We start from the raw sequence: 17,872 nt of genomic DNA, 5'->3' as shown, positions 1-17,872 counted from the left end.
GGATTTTATGATGTTCACGAATGTGAAAATCTAATAACCACCTGAAGAGGGAAGTTTGGACACTCAAATAAACACGTCACTCCACAATACACTGTTAGCTCCCAACTGCTCCTGTCTAGAAATTGGTGTTCCTTTTTATTTGACCCTCCGTCCTATCGGCGGTGATCACGCTGATGTCCTTCAAACATGGTGGTGAGCGAAGCAACAAGTTGACTTTTCTGTCGACAACAGGCCCAGAGGAATGATACTTGAGATCTTCAGGGAGCCCTTAGTCAATGAATGTGGCTAAATACAGACAGCAAGTTAGAAGGAGATGAAAGAGGACAGAGGATAGAGACACGGGTTCAAGTCCCAGCACAACCATTCCCTGGTTTTGTAGGTACACGCGGCCGACTCGAACTGCAAGTGTCTCGGTGAACCCAGTGCTCCCTCTGCAGCCTAGATACTTTGCAGGATTTCTGGGAGCATAGTGTAGGAAAGTGATATAGGGTATATGGTTAACTGTTCTGCACACATGGACAGATGGACAGACAAAAGGATGATTGATTGAGTGATTGATAAATAGATAGACAGAAAGATAGATAGATATAGGTACATATCGATTAGCACAAAGCTACTGCTCAAAACAAGGAGAGCAATGGTGAAAGCACATTGCAAAACTACAAACAAAAAAGAAGAATGAAATCCAGTTTAAAAAGTGCAGTAAGCAGCCATAAGAAGAAAACGAATCCTATCATTTGCAATAACGTGGATGGAGCTAGAGGGTATTATGCTCAGTCAAATAGGCCAGGCGGAGAAATACATGTACCAAATGATTTCACTCATGTGTGGAGTATGATAACAAAGAAAAACTGAAGGAAAAGACAGCAGCAGACTCACAGAACCCGAGAGTGGACCTACAGTTACCAAAGAGAAAGGGACTGGGTAGGGTTTGTGGGAAGGGAGTAATAAGTGCGGGGAAAAAGAATGGGGGCATTAGGATTAGCATGTATAATGTGTAGGGTGGGGTGTCATGGGTGAGGCTGCACAACACAGAGAAGACATGTAGTGATTCTACAGCATCTTAGTACATGCTGACGGAGAGCGGCTGTAACTGGGATTTGGGGTGACTTGGTGAAGAGGGTAGACAGAATAACATAATTTTCTGCATGTGATTGTATATTAATGAGAACAAAAAGAATTTCAAAGTGCAGTAAGAGCACAGCTCTCAAATATCAGAATAAAAGTACAGCCTTTGAGTGCTCCTATCAAAAGACACAGGGTTAGAAGAACTGATGAAAACTCAAGACCACCTACGTGCTCCCTTACTGGAGACTCACTTGAGATCCAAGGACACAGACAAACTACAAGCTGAAGGGGCGGGGACAGGTACCCTACACAAGTGAAACTGAGAAACAAAGAAAGAAATGGATTCTGTTTTGGTCCCCAGAGAGAGTCAGTAGAAAATAGCCCTATCTAGCCACCGTGAATTCTTTTTGTTTGGTTTCAGCAGTGCTCAGGCATAGATTTAGTGGTGCAGCAACTTCCTTCTCATTTCCTCTCACCTCAACAAATGAATTGCTGTAATAATATGCCTCTGGGCATTTATAAGCATTGCTTTTTATGATGTTCACGAATGTAAAGTTGTAATAACCACCTAAAGAGGGAAGTTTGGACACTCAAATAAACACTTCACTCCACAACACACTCTTTGTTCCCAACTGCTCCTGTCCAGAAATAGGTGTTAATTCATATTTGTCCCTCCACCTATCAGCAGTGATCACGCCAATGTCCCTCAAACATGGTGGTGTGCAAAGGGCCAAGTACACTTTTCTGTCGACAACAGGCCCAGACGAAGGATACTTGTGGTCTTCAGGGATCACTTACTCACTGAATGTGGCTAAATAAAGTCAACAAGCGAGCAGGAAGTATAAGAGGACAGAGGACAAAGATACGGGTTCAAGTCCTTTCACCTCCATTTACTGGTTTTGTAAGCACACTCTGCTGCCTTTACCTGAAAGCATATCGGTGAACACAGTGCTCTCCTTCTGGCTTAGTTACCTTGCAAGATTTCTGGAAGCATAATGTAGGGAAGAGACATAGGCTATGTTGTTAACTGTTCTGTACATAAGGATAGATGGGCAGACAAAAAGATGATTGTTTCATAGATAGATAGGTAGACAGACGACAGGTGAAAGAGAGATAGATAGGTACATAGATTAATAGATGATAGACATCATAGATAGATGATAGGAAGATAGATAGATAGATACATAGATAGATACAAAGATACATAGATATATACATACATAGATACATAGACAGACAGACAGACCTTTAGATAGATAGATACAGATACATGTCGATTGACAAAAAGCTATTGTTCATAACCAGGAGTTGAATGGTGAATAACATAGCTAAACTACAAACAAAAAGGAAGAATGAAATCCAGTTTAAAAAGTGCAGTAAGCAGCCTTAAGAAGAAAACAAATACTACCATTTGCAATGACGTGGATGGAGCAAGACGGTAGTATGTTCAGAAAAATAGGGCAGGCGGATAAGGCAAGTACCAAGTGATTTCACTCATGTGTGGAGTATAACAACAAAGGAAAACTGAAGTAAAAAAACAGCAGCAGACTCACAGAACCCGAGAGTTGACTAAAAGTAACCAAAGGAAAAAGGACTGGGCAGGGTGAGTCTGAAGGGAGGGATATGTGTGGGGAGAAAGAATGGGGGCATTAAGTTTAGCATGTATAATGCGCGGGGTCGGGTGTGCATGGGGAGTACTGTAAAACACAGAGAAGACTAGTAGAGATCATATAGCATCTTACTACTCACTGATGGACAGTGACTGTAACGGGGACTTTTGGGGGGGACATGGTGAAGGGGTCTACAGCATCCAACTACGCTGATCGACAGTGACTGAAGAGGTTTTTCAGGGGGACTTGGTGAAGGGGGGAGCATAGTAAACATAATGTTCTTCACGTGATTGTAGATTAATGATAAAAAATATTCTTTAAGTGCAATAAGTGCACAGCTCTGAATCATCAGAATAAAAGGTCAGGCACTGAGTGCTGCAAACAAAAGACACAGGGATAAAAGAAGGGATGAAAACTCAAGACACCTACGTGCTTACTTACAGGAGACTCACTTGAGATCCAAGGACACAGACAAACTACAAGCCGAAGGTGTGTGGACAAGTACCCTACACGAGTGAAACGGAAAATCAAACAATCAAGCAAATGGATTCTGTTTGAGTCCCCAGAGACAGTCAGCAGAAAATAGCCCTATCTGGCCACCGTGAATTCTTTGTGTTTGGTTTCAACAGTTCCCAGCCATAGATTTAGTGGTGCAGCAACATACTTCTCATTTTCTCTCACCTCAACAACTGAGTTGCTGTAATAATAAGCATCTGGGCCTTTGAAATCAGTGGATTTTATGATGTTCACGAATGTGGAAATCTAATAACCACCTAAAGAGGGAAGTTTGGACACTCAAATAAACACATCACTCCACAATACACTGTTAGCTCCCAACTGCTCCTGTCTAGAAATTGGTGTTCCTTTTTATTTGACCCTCCGTCCTATCGGCGGTGATCACGCTGATGTCCTTCAAACATGGTGGTGAGCGAAGCAACAAGTTGACTTTTCTGTCGACAACAGGCCCAGAGGAATGATACTTGAGATCTTCAGGGAGCCCTTAGTCAATGAATGTGGCTAAATACAGACAGCAAGTTAGAAGGAGATGAAAGAGGACAGAGGATAGAGACACGGGTTCAAGTCCCAGCACAACCATTCCCTGGTTTTGTAGGTACACGCGGCCGACTCGAACTGCAAGTGTCTCGGTGAACCCAGTGCTCCCTCTGCAGCCTAGATACTTTGCAGGATTTCTGGGAGCATAGTGTAGGAAAGTGATATAGGGTATATGGTTAACTGTTCTGCACACATGGACAGATGGACAGACAAAAGGATGATTGATTGAGTGATTGATAAATAGATAGACAGAAAGATAGATAGATATAGGTACATATCGATTAGCACAAAGCTACTGCTCAAAACAAGGAGAGCAATGGTGAAAGCACATTGCAAAACTACAAACAAAAAAGAAGAATGAAATCCAGTTTAAAAAGTGCAGTAAGCAGCCATAAGAAGAAAACGAATCCTATCATTTGCAATAACGTGGATGGAGCTAGAGGGTATTATGCTCAGTCAAATAGGCCAGGCGGAGAAATACATGTACCAAATGATTTCACTCATGTGTGGAGTATGATAACAAAGAAAAACTGAAGGAAAAGACAGCAGCAGACTCACAGAACCCGAGAGTGGACCTACAGTTACCAAAGAGAAAGGGACTGGGTAGGGTTTGTGGGAAGGGAGTAATAAGTGCGGGGAAAAAGAATGGGGGCATTAGGATTAGCATGTATAATGTGTAGGGTGGGGTGTCATGGGTAAGGCTGCACAACACAGAGAAGACATGTAGTGATTCTACAGCATCTTAGTACATGCTGACGGAGAGCGGCTGTAACTGGGATTTGGGGTGACTTGGTGAAGAGGGTAGACAGAATAACATAATTTTCTGCATGTGATTGTATATTAATGAGAACAAAAAGAATTTCAAAGTGCAGTAAGAGCACAGCTCTCAAATATCAGAATAAAAGTACAGCCTTTGAGTGCTCCTATCAAAAGACACAGGGTTAGAAGAACTGATGAAAACTCAAGACCACCTACGTGCTCCCTTACTGGAGACTCACTTGAGATCCAAGGACACAGACAAACTACAAGCTGAAGGGGCGGGGACAGGTACCCTACACAAGTGAAACTGAGAAACAAAGAAAGAAATGGATTCTGTTTTGGTCCCCAGAGAGAGTCAGTAGAAAATAGCCCTATCTAGCCACCGTGAATTCTTTTTGTTTGGTTTCAGCAGTGCTCAGGCATAGATTTAGTGGTGCAGCAACTTCCTTCTCATTTCCTCTCACCTCAACAAATGAATTGCTGTAATAATATGCCTCTGGGCATTTATAAGCATTGCTTTTTATGATGTTCACGAATGTAAAGTTGTAATAACCACCTAAAGAGGGAAGTTTGGACACTCAAATAAACACTTCACTCCACAACACACTCTTTGTTCCCAACTGCTCCTGTCCAGAAATAGGTGTTCATTCATATTTGTCCCTCCACCTATCAGCAGTGATCACGCCAATGTCCCTCAAACATGGTGGTGTGCAAAGGGCCAAGTACACTTTTCTGTCGACAACAGGCCCAGACGAAGGATACTTGTGGTCTTCAGGGATCACTTACTCACTGAATGTGGCTAAATAAAGTCAACAAGCGAGCAGGAAGTATAAGAGGAGAGAGGACAAAGATACGGGTTCAAGTCCTTTCTCCTCCATTTACTGGTTTTGTAAGCAAACTCTGCTGACTCTACCTGAAAGCGTATCGGTGAACACAGTGCTCTCCTTCTGGCTTAGTTACCTTGCAAGATTTCTGGAAGCATAATGTAGGGAAGAGACATAGGCTATGTTGTTAACTGTTCTGTACATAAGGATAGATGGGCAGACAAAAAGATGATTGTTTCATAGATAGATAGGTAGACAGACGACAGGTGAAAGAGAGATAGATAGGTACATAGATTAATAGATGATAGACATCATAGATAGATGATAGGAAGATAGATAGATAGATACATAGATAGATACAAAGATACATAGATATATACATACATAGATACAGAGACAGACAGACAGACCTTTAGATAGATAGATACAGATACATGTCGATTGACAAAAAGCTATTGTTCATAACCAGGAGTTGAATGGTGAATAACATAGCTAAACTACAAACAAAAAGGAAGAATGAAATCCAGTTTAAAAAGTGCAGTAAGCAGCCTTAAGAAGAAAACAAATACTACCATTTGCAATGACGTGGATGGAGCAAGACGGTGGTATGTTCAGAAAAATAGGGCAGGCGGATAAGGCAAGTACCAAGTGATTTCACTCATGTGTGGAGTATAACAACAAAGAAAAACTGAAGAAAAAAAACAGCAGCAGACTCACAGAACCCGAGAGTTGACTAAAAGTAAACAAAGGAAAAAGGACTGGGCAGGGTGAGTCTGAAGGGAGGGATATGTGTGGGGAGAAAGAATGGGGGCATTAAGTTTAGCATGTATAATGCGCGGGGTCGGGTGTGCATGGGGAGTACTGTACAACACAGAGAAGACTAGTAGAGATCATATAGCATCTTACCACTCACTGATGGACAGTGACTGTAACGGGGACTTTTGGGGGGGACATGGTGAAGGGGTCTACAGCATCCAACTACGCTGATCGACAGTGACTGAAGAGGCTTTTCGGGGGGACTTGGTGAAGGGGGGAGCATAGTAAACATAATGTTCTTCACGTGATTGTAGATTAATGATAAAAAATATTCTTTAAGTGCAATAAGTGCACAGCTCTGAATCATCAGAAGAAAAGGTCAGGCACTGAGTGCTGCAAAGAAAAGACACAGGGATAAAAGAAGGGATGAAAACTCAAGACACCTACGTGCTTACTTACAGGAGACTCACTTGAGATCCAAGGACACAGACAAACTACAAGCCGAAGGTGTGTGGACAAGTACCCTACACGAGTGAAACGGAAAATCAAACAATCAAGCAAATGGATTCTGTTTGAGTCCCCAGAGACAGTCAGCAGAAAATAGCCCTATCTGGCCACCGTGAATTCTTTGTGTTTGGTTTCAACAGTTCCCAGCCATAGATTTAGTGGTGCAGCAACATACTTCTCATTTTCTCTCACCTCAACTACTGAGTTGCTGTAATAATAAGCATCTGGGCCTTTGAAATCAGTGGATTTTATGATGTTCACGAATGTGAAAATCTAATAACCACCTGAAGAGGGAAGTTTGGACACTCAAATAAACACGTCACTCCACAATACACTGTTAGCTCCCAACTGCTCCTGTCTAGAAATTGGTGTTCCTTTTTATTTGACCCTCCGTCCTATCGGCGGTGATCACGCTGATGTCCTTCAAACATGGTGGTGAGCGAAGCAACAAGTTGACTTTTCTGTCGACAACAGGCCCAGAGGAATGATACTTGAGATCTTCAGGGAGCCCTTAGTCAATGAATGTGGCTAAATACAGACAGCAAGTTAGAAGGAGATGAAAGAGGACAGAGGATAGAGACACGGGTTCAAGTCCCAGCACAACCATTCCCTGGTTTTGTAGGTACACGCGGCCGACTCGAACTGCAAGTGTCTCGGTGAACCCAGTGCTCCCTCTGCAGCCTAGATACTTTGCAGGATTTCTGGGAGCATAGTGTAGGAAAGTGATATAGGGTATATGGTTAACTGTTCTGCACACATGGACAGATGGACAGACAAAAGGATGATTGATTGAGTGATTGATAAATAGATAGACAGAAAGATAGATAGATATAGGTACATATCGATTAGCACAAAGCTACTGCTCAAAACAAGGAGAGCAATGGTGAAAGCACATTGCAAAACTACAAACAAAAAAGAAGAATGAAATCCAGTTTAAAAAGTGCAGTAAGCAGCCATAAGAAGAAAACGAATCCTATCATTTGCAATAACGTGGATGGAGCTAGAGGGTATTATGCTCAGTCAAATAGGCCAGGCGGAGAAATACATGTACCAAATGATTTCACTCATGTGTGGAGTATGATAACAAAGAAAAACTGAAGGAAAAGACAGCAGCAGACTCACAGAACCCGAGAGTGGACCTACAGTTACCAAAGAGAAAGGGACTGGGTAGGGTTTGTGGGAAGGGAGTAATAAGTGCGGGGAAAAAGAATGGGGGCATTAGGATTAGCATGTATAATGTGTAGGGTGGGGTGTCATGGGTAAGGCTGCACAACACAGAGAAGACATGTAGTGATTCTACAGCATCTTAGTACATGCTGACGGAGAGCGGCTATAACTGGGATTTGGGGTGACTTGGTGAAGAGGGTAGACAGAATAACATAATTTTCTGCATGTGATTGTATATTAATGAGAACAAAAAGAATTTCAAAGTGCAGTAAGAGCACAGCTCTCAAATATCAGAATAAAAGTACAGCCTTTGAGTGCTCCTATCAAAAGACACAGGGTTAGAAGAACTGATGAAAACTCAAGACCACCTACGTGCTCCCTTACTGGAGACTCACTTGAGATCCAAGGACACAGACAAACTACAAGCTGAAGGGGCGGGGACAGGTACCCTACACAAGTGAAACTGAGAAACAAAGAAAGAAATGGATTCTGTTTTGGTCCCCAGAGAGAGTCAGTAGAAAATAGCCCTATCTAGCCACCGTGAATTCTTTTTGTTTGGTTTCAGCAGTGCTCAGGCATAGATTTAGTGGTGCAGCAACTTCCTTCTCATTTCCTCTCACCTCAACAAATGAATTGCTGTAATAATATGCCTCTGGGCATTTATAAGCATTGCTTTTTATGATGTTCACGAATGTAAAGTTGTAATAACCACCTAAAGAGGGAAGTTTGGACACTCAAATAAACACTTCACTCCACAACACACTCTTTGTTCCCAACTGCTCCTGTCCAGAAATAGGTGTTCATTCATATTTGTCCCTCCACCTATCAGCAGTGATCACGCCAATGTCCCTCAAACATGGTGGTGTGCAAAGGGCCAAGTACACTTTTCTGTCGACAACAGGCCCAGACGAAGGATACTTGTGGTCTTCAGGGATCACTTACTCACTGAATGTGGCTAAATAAAGTCAACAAGCGAGCAGGAAGTATAAGAGGACAGAGGACAAAGATACGGGTTCAAGTCCTTTCACCTCCATTTACTGGTTTTGTAAGCACACTCTGCTGACTCTACCTGAAAGCATATCGGTGAACACAGTGCTCTCCTTCTGGCTTAGTTACCTTGCAAGATTTCTGGAAGCATAATGTAGGGAAGAGACATAGGCTATGTTGTTAACTGTTCTGTACATAAGGATAGATGGGCAGACAAAAAGATGATTGTTTCATAGATAGATAGGTAGACAGACGACAGGTGAAAGAGAGATAGATAGGTACCTAGATTAATAGATGATAGACATCATAGATAGATGATAGGAAGATAGATAGATAGATACATAGATAGATACAAAGATACATAGATATATACATACATAGATACATAGACAGACAGACAGACCTTTAGATAGATAGATACAGATACATGTCGATTGACAAAAAGCTATTGTTCATAACCAGGAGTTGAATGGTGAATAACATAGCTAAACTACAAACAAAAAGGAAGAATGAAATCCAGTTTAAAAAGTGCAGTAAGCAGCCTTAAGAAGAAAACAAATACTACCATTTGCAATGACGTGGATGGAGCAAGACGGTAGTATGTTCAGAAAAATAGGGCAGGCGGATAAGGCAAGTACCAAGTGATTTCACTCATGTGTGGAGTATAACAACAAAGGAAAACTGAAGTAAAAAAACAGCAGCAGACTCACAGAACCCGAGAGTTGACTAAAAGTAACCAAAGGAAAAAGGACTGGGCAGGGTGAGTCTGAAGGGAGGGATATGTGTGGGGAGAAAGAATGGGGGCATTAAGTTTAGCATGTATAATGCGCGGGGTCGGGTGTGCATGGGGAGTACTGTACAACACAGAGAAGACTAGTAGAGATCATATAGCATCTTACTACTCACTGATGGACAGTGACTGTAACGGGGACTTTTGGGGGGGACATGGTGAAGGGGTCTACAGCATCCAACTACGCTGATCGACAGTGACTGAAGAGGTTTTTCGTGGGGACTTGGTGAAGGGGGGAGCATAGTAAACATAATGTTCTTCACGTGATTGTAGATTAATGATAAAAAATATTCTTTAAGTGCAATAAGTGCACAGCTCTGAATCATCAGAATAAAAGGTCAGGCACTGAGTGCTGCAAACAAAAGACACAGGGATAAAAGAAGGGATGAAAACTCAAGACACCTACGTGCTTACTTACAGGAGACTCACTTGAGATCCAAGGACACAGACAAACTACAAGCCGAAGGTGTGTGGACAAGTACCCTACACGAGTGAAACGGAAAATCAAACAATCAAGCAAATGGATTCTGTTTGAGTCCCCAGAGACAGTCAGCAGAAAATAGCCCTATCTGGCCACCGTGAATTCTTTGTGTTTGGTTTCAACAGTTCCCAGCCATAGATTTAGTGGTGCAGCAACATACTTCTCATTTTCTCTCACCTCAACAACTGAGTTGCTGTAATAATAAGCATCTGGGCCTTTGAAATCAGTGGATTTTATGATGTTCACGAATGTGGAAATCTAATAACCACCTAAAGAGGGAAGTTTGGACACTCAAATAAACACATCACTCCACAATACACTGTTAGCTCCCAACTGCTCCTGTCTAGAAATTGGTGTTCCTTTTTATTTGACCCTCCATCCTATCGGCGGTGATCACGCTGATGTCCTTCAAACATGGTGGTGAGCGAAGCAACAAGTTGACTTTTCTGTCGACAACAGGCCCAGAGGAATGATACTTGAGATCTTCAGGGAGCCCTTAGTCAATGAATGTGGCTAAATACAGACAGCAAGTTAGAAGGAGATGAAAGAGGACAGAGGATAGAGACACGGGTTCAAGTCCCAGCACAACCATTCCCTGGTTTTGTAGGTACACGCGGCCGACTCGAACTGCAAGTATCTCGGTGAACCCAGTGCTCCCTCTGCAGCCTAGATACTTTGCAGGATTTCTGGGAGCATAGTGTAGGAAAGTGATATAGGGTATATGGTTAACTGTTCTGCACACATGGACAGATGGACAGACAAAAGGATGATTGATTGAGTGATTGATAAATAGATAGACAGAAAGATAGATAGATATAGGTACATATCGATTAGCACAAAGCTACTGCTCAAAACAAGGAGAGCAATGGTGAAAGCACATTGCAAAACTACAAACAAAAAAGAAGAATGAAATCCAGTTTAAAAAGTGCAGTAAGCAGCCATAAGAAGAAAACGAATCCTATCATTTGCAATAACGTGGATGGAGCTAGAGGGTATTATGCTCAGTCAAATAGGCCAGGCGGAGAAATACATGTACCAAATGATTTCACTCATGTGTGGAGTATGATAACAAAGAAAAACTGAAGGAAAAGACAGCAGCAGTCTCACAGAACCCGAGAGTGGACCTACAGTTACCAAAGAGAAAGGGACTGGGTAGGGTTTGTGGGAAGGGAGTAATAAGTGCGGGGAAAAAGAATGGGGGCATTAGGATTAGCATGTATAATGTGTAGGGTGGGGTGTCATGGGTAAGGCTGCACAACACAGAGAAGACATGTAGTGATTCTACAGCATCTTAGTACATGCTGATGGAGAGCGGCTGTAACTGGGATTTGGGGTGACTTGGTGAAGAGGGTAGACAGAATAACATAATTTTCTGCATGTGATTGTATATTAATGAGAACAAAAAGAATTTCAAAGTGCAGTAAGAGCACAGCTCTCAAATATCAGAATAAAAGTACAGCCTTTGAGTGCTCCTATCAAAAGACACAGGGTTAGAAGAACTGATGAAAACTCAAGACCACCTACGTGCTCCCTTACTGGAGACTCACTTGAGATCCAAGGACACAGACAAACTACAAGCTGAAGGGGCGGGGACAGGTACCCTACACAAGTGAAACTGAGAAACAAAGAAAGAAATGGATTCTGTTTTGGTCCCCAGAGAGAGTCAGTAGAAAATAGCCCTATCTAGCCACCGTGAATTCTTTTTGTTTGGTTTCAGCAGTGCTCAGGCATAGATTTAGTGGTGCAGCAACTTCCTTCTCATTTCCTCTCACCTCAACAAATGAATTGCTGTAATAATATGCCTCTGGGCATTTATAAGCATTGCTTTTTATGATGTTCACGAATGTAAAGTTGTAATAACCACCTAAAGAGGGAAGTTTGGACACTCAAATAAACACTTCACTCCACAACACACTCTTTGTTCCCAACTGCTCCTGTCCAGAAATAGGTGTTCATTCATATTTGTCCCTCCACCTATCAGCAGTGATCACGCCAATGTCCCTCAAACATGGTGGTGTGCAAAGGGCCAAGTACACTTTTCTGTCGACAACAGGCCCAGACGAAGGATACTTGTGGTCTTCAGGGATCACTTACTCACTGAATGTGGCTAAATAAAGTCAACAAGCGAGCAGGAAGTATAAGAGGACAGAGGACAAAGATACGGGTTCAAGTCCTTTCACCTCCATTTACTGGTTTTGTAAGCACACTCTGCTGACTCTACCTGAAAGCATATCGGTGAACACAGTGCTCTCCTTCTGGCTTAGTTACCTTGCAAGATTTCTGGAAGCATAATGTAGGGAAGAGACATAGGCTATGTTGTTAACTGTTCTGTACATAAGGATAGATGGGCAGACAAAAAGATGATTGTTTCATAGATAGATAGGTAGACAGACGACAGGTGAAAGAGAGATAGATAGGTACATAGATTAATAGATGATAGACATCATAGATAGATGATAGGAAGATAGATAGATAGATACATAGATAGATACAAAGATACATAGATATATACATACATAGATACATAGACAGACAGACAGACCTTTAGATAGATAGATACAGATACATGTCGATTGACAAAAAGCTATTGTTCATAACCAGGAGTTGAATGGTGAATAACATAGCTAAACTACAAACAAAAAGGAAGAATGAAATCCAGTTTAAAAAGTGCAGTAAGCAGCCTTAAGAAGAAAACAAATACTACCATTTGCAATGACGTGGATGGAGCAAGACGGTAGTATGTTCAGAAAAATAGGGCAGGCGGATAAGGCAAGTACCAAGTGATTTCACTCATGTGTGGAGTATAACAACAAAGGAAAACTGAAGTAAAAAAACAGCAGCAGACTCACAGAACCCGAGAGTTGACTAAAAGTAACCAAAGGAAAAAGGACTGGGCAGGGTGAGTCTGAAGGGAGGGATATGTGTGGGGAGAAAGAATGGGGGCATTAAGTTTAGCATGTATAATGCGCGGGGTCGGGTGTGCATGGGGAGTACTGTACAACACAGAGAAGACTAGTAGAGATCATATAGCATCTTACTACTCACTGATGGACAGTGACTGTAACGGGGACTTTTGGGGGGGACATGGTGAAGGGGTCTACAGCATCCAACTACGCTGATCGACAGTGACTGAAGAGGTTTTTCGTGGGGACTTGGTGAAGGGGGGAGCATAGTAAACATAATGTTCTTCACGTGATTGTAGATTAATGATAAAAAATATTCTTTAAGTGCAATAAGTGCACAGCTCTGAATCATCAGAATAAAAGGTCAGGCACTGAGTGCTGCAAACAAAAGACACAGGGATAAAAGAAGGGATGAAAACTCAAGACACCTACGTGCTTACTTACAGGAGACTCACTTGAGATCCAAGGACACAGACAAACTACAAGCCGAAGGTGTGTGGACAAGTACCCTACACGAGTGAAACGGAAAATCAAACAATCAAGCAAATGGATTCTGTTTGAGTCCCCAGAGACAGTCAGCAGAAAATAGCCCTATCTGGCCACCGTGAATTCTTTGTGTTTGGTTTCAACAGTTCCCAGCCATAGATTTAGTGGTGCAGCAACATACTTCTCATTTTCTCTCACCTCAACAACTGAGTTGCTGTAATAATAAGCATCTGGGCCTTTGAAATCAGTGGATTTTATGATGTTCACGAATGTGGAAATCTAATAACCACCTAAAGAGGGAAGTTTGGACACTCAAATAAACACATCACTCCACAATACACTGTTAGCTCCCAACTGCTCCTGTCTAGAAATTGGTGTTCCTTTTTATTTGACCCTCCATCCTATCGGCGGTGATCACGCTGATGTCCTTCAAACATGGTGGTGAGCGAAGCAACAAGTTGACTTTTCTGTCGACAACAGGCCCAGAGGAATGATACTTGAGATCTTCAGGGAGCCCTTAGTCAATGAATGTGGCTAAATACAGACAGCAAGTTAGAAGGAGATGAAAGAGGACAGAGGATAGAGACACGGGTTCAAGTCCCAGCACAACCATTCCCTGGTTTTGTAGGTACACGCGGCCGACTCGAACTGCAAGTATCTCGGTGAACCCAGTGCTCCCTCTGCAGCCTAGATACTTTGCAGGATTTCTGGGAGCATAGTGTAGGAAAGTGATATAGGGTATATGGTTAACTGTTCTGCACACATGGACAGATGGACAGACAAAAGGATGATTGATTGAGTGATTGATAAATAGATAGACAGAAAGATAGATAGATATAGGTACATATCGATTAGCACAAAGCTACTGCTCAAAACAAGGAGAGCAATGGTGAAAGCACATTGCAAAACTACAAACAAAAAAGAAGAATGAAATCCAGTTTAAAAAGTGCAGTAAGCAGCCATAAGAAGAAAACGAATCCTATCATTTGCAATAACGTGGATGGAGCTAGAGGGTATTATGCTCAGTCAAATAGGCCAGGCGGAGAAATACATGTACCAAATGATTTCACTCATGTGTGGAGTATGATAACAAAGAAAAACTGAAGGAAAAGACAGCAGCAGTCTCACAGAACCCGAGAGTGGACCTACAGTTACCAAAGAGAAAGGGACTGGGTAGGGTTTGTGGGAAGGGAGTAATAAGTGCGGGGAAAAAGAATGGGGGCATTAGGATTAGCATGTATAATGTGTAGGGTGGGGTGTCATGGGTAAGGCTGCACAACACAGAGAAGACATGTAGTGATTCTACAGCATCTTAGTACATGCTGATGGAGAGCGGCTGTAACTGGGATTTGGGGTGACTTGGTGAAGAGGGTAGACAGAATAACATAATTTTCTGCATGTGATTGTATATTAATGAGAACAAAAAGAATTTCAAAGTGCAGTAAGAGCACAGCTCTCAAATATCAGAATAAAAGTACAGCCTTTGAGTGCTCCTATCAAAAGACACAGGGTTAGAAGAACTGATGAAAACTCAAGACCACCTACGTGCTCCCTTACTGGAGACTCACTTGAGATCCAAGGACACAGACAAACTACAAGCTGAAGGGGCGGGGACAGGTACCCTACACAAGTGAAACTGAGAAACAAAGAAAGAAATGGATTCTGTTTTGGTCCCCAGAGAGAGTCAGTAGAAAATAGCCCTATCTAGCCACCGTGAATTCTTTTTGTTTGGTTTCAGCAGTGCTCAGGCATAGATTTAGTGGTGCAGCAATTTCCTTCTCATTTCCTCTCACCTCAACAAATGAATTGCTGTAATAATATGCCTCTGGGCATTTATAAGCATTGCTTTTTATGATGTTCACGAATGTAAAGAAGTAATACCCACCTAAAGAGGGAAGTTTGGACACTCAAATAAACACTTCACTCCACAACACACTCTTTGTTCCCAACTGCTCCTGTCCAGAAATAGGTGTTAATTCATATTTGTCCCTCCACCTATCAGCAGTGATCACGCCAATGTCCCTCAAACATGGTGGTGTGCAAAGGGCCAAGTACACTTTTCTGTCGACAACAGGCCCAGACGAAGGATACTTGTGGTCTTCAGGGATCACTTACTCACTGAATGTGGCTAAATAAAGTCAACAAGCGAGCAGGAAGTATAAGAGGACAGAGGACAAAGATACGGGTTCAAGTCCTTTCACCTCCATTTACTGGTTTTGTAAGCACACTCTGCTGACTCTACCTGAAAGCGTATCGGTGAACACAGTGCTCTCCTTCTGGCTTAGTTATCTTGCAAGATTTCTGGAAGCCTAATGTAGGGAAGAGACATAGGCTATGTTGTTAACTGTTCTGTACATAAGGATAGATGGGCAGACAAAAAGATGATTGTTTCATAGATAGATAGGTAGACAGACGACAGGTGAAAGAGAGATAGATAGGTACATAGATTAATAGATGATAGACATCATAGATAGATGATAGGAAGATAGATAGATAGATACATAGATAGATACAAAGATACATAGATATATACATACATAGATACAGAGACAGACAGACAGACCTTTAGATAGATAGATACAGATACATGTTGATTGACACAAAGCTATTGTTCATAACCAGGAGTTGAATGGTGAATAACATAGCTAAACTACAAACAAAAAGGAAGAATGAAATCCAGTTTAAAAAGTGCAGTAAGCAGCCTTAAGAAGAAAACAAATACTACCATTTGCAATGACGTGGATGGAGCAAGACGGTAGTATGTTCAGAAAAATAGGGCAGGCGGATAAGGCAAGTACCAAATGATTTCACTCATCTGTGGAGTATAACAACAAAGGAAAACTGAAGTAAAAAAACAGCAGCAGACTCACAGATCCCGAGAGTTCACTAAAAGTAACCACAGGAAAAAGGACTGGGCAGGGTGAGTCTGAAGGGAGGGATATGTGTGGGGAGAAAGAATGGGGGCATTAAGTTTAGCATGTATAATGCGCGGGGTCGGGTGTGCATGGGGAGTACTGTACAACACAGAGAAGACTAGTAGAGATCATATAGCATCTTACTACTCACTGATGGACAGTGACTGTAACGGGGACTTTTGGGGGGGACATGGTGAAGGGGTCTACAGCATCCAACTACGCTGATCGACAGTGACTGAAGAGGTTTTTCGTGGGGACTTGGTGAAGGGGGGAGCATAGTAAACATAATGTTCTTCACGTGATTGTAGATTAATGATAAAAAATATTCTTTAAGTGCAATAAGTGCACAGCTCTGAATCATCAGAATAAAAGGTCAGGCACTGAGTGCTGCAAACAAAAGACACAGGGATAAAAGAAGGGATGAAAACTCAAGACACCTACGTGCTTACTTACAGGAGACTCACTTGAGATCCAAGGACACAGACAAACTACAAGCCGAAGGTGTGTGGACAAGTACCCTACACGAGTGAAACGGAAAATCAAACAATCAAGCAAATGGATTCTGTTTGAGTCCCCAGAGACAGTCAGCAGAAAATAGCCCTATCTGGCCACCGTGAATTCTTTGTGTTTGGTTTCAACAGTTCCCAGCCATAGATTTAGTGGTGCAGCAACATACTTCTCATTTTCTCTCACCTCAACTACTGAGTTGCTGTAATAATAAGCATCTGGGCCTTTGAAATCAGTGGATTTTATGATGTTCACGAATGTGAAAATCTAATAACCACCTGAAGAGGGAAGTTTGGACACTCAAATAAACACGTCACTCCACAATACACTGTTAGCTCCCAACTGCTCCTGTCTAGAAATTGGTGTTCCTTTTTATTTGACCCTCCGTCCTATCGGCGGTGATCACGCTGATGTCCTTCAAACATGGTGGTGAGCGAAGCAACAAGTTGACTTTTCTGTCGACAACAGGCCCAGAGGAATGATACTTGAGATCTTCAGGGAGCCCTTAGTCAATGAATGTGGCTAAATACAGACAGCAAGTTAGAAGGAGATGAAAGAGGACAGAGGATAGAGACACGGGTTCAAGTCCCAGCACAACCATTCCCTGGTTTTGTAGGTACACGCGGCCGACTCGAACTGCAAGTGTCTCGGTGAACCCAGTGCTCCCTCTGCAGCCTAGATACTTTGCAGGATTTCTGGGAGCATAGTGTAGGAAAGTGATATAGGGTATATGGTTAACTGTTCTGCACACATGGACAGATGGACAGACAAAAGGATGATTGATTGAGTGATTGATAAATAGATAGACAGAAAGATAGATAGATATAGGTACATATCGATTAGCACAAAGCTACTGCTCAAAACAAGGAGAGCAATGGTGAAAGCACATTGCAAAACTACAAACAAAAAGAAGAATGAAATCCAGTTTAAAAAGTGCAGTAAGCAGCCATAAGAAGAAAACGAATCCTATCATTTGCAATAACGTGGATGGAGCTAGAGGGTATTATGCTCAGTCAAATAGGCCAGGCGGAGAAATACATGTACCAAATGATTTCACTC

The sequence above is a fragment of the Manis pentadactyla genome, chromosome X, assembly GCF_030020395.1.
Source record: "Manis pentadactyla isolate mManPen7 chromosome X, mManPen7.hap1, whole genome shotgun sequence".
NCBI classification, from domain to species: domain Eukaryota; kingdom Metazoa; phylum Chordata; class Mammalia; order Pholidota; family Manidae; genus Manis; species Manis pentadactyla.
The sequence above is the reverse complement of the archived record's forward strand: the minus strand, read 5'-3'. Positions refer to the sequence as shown.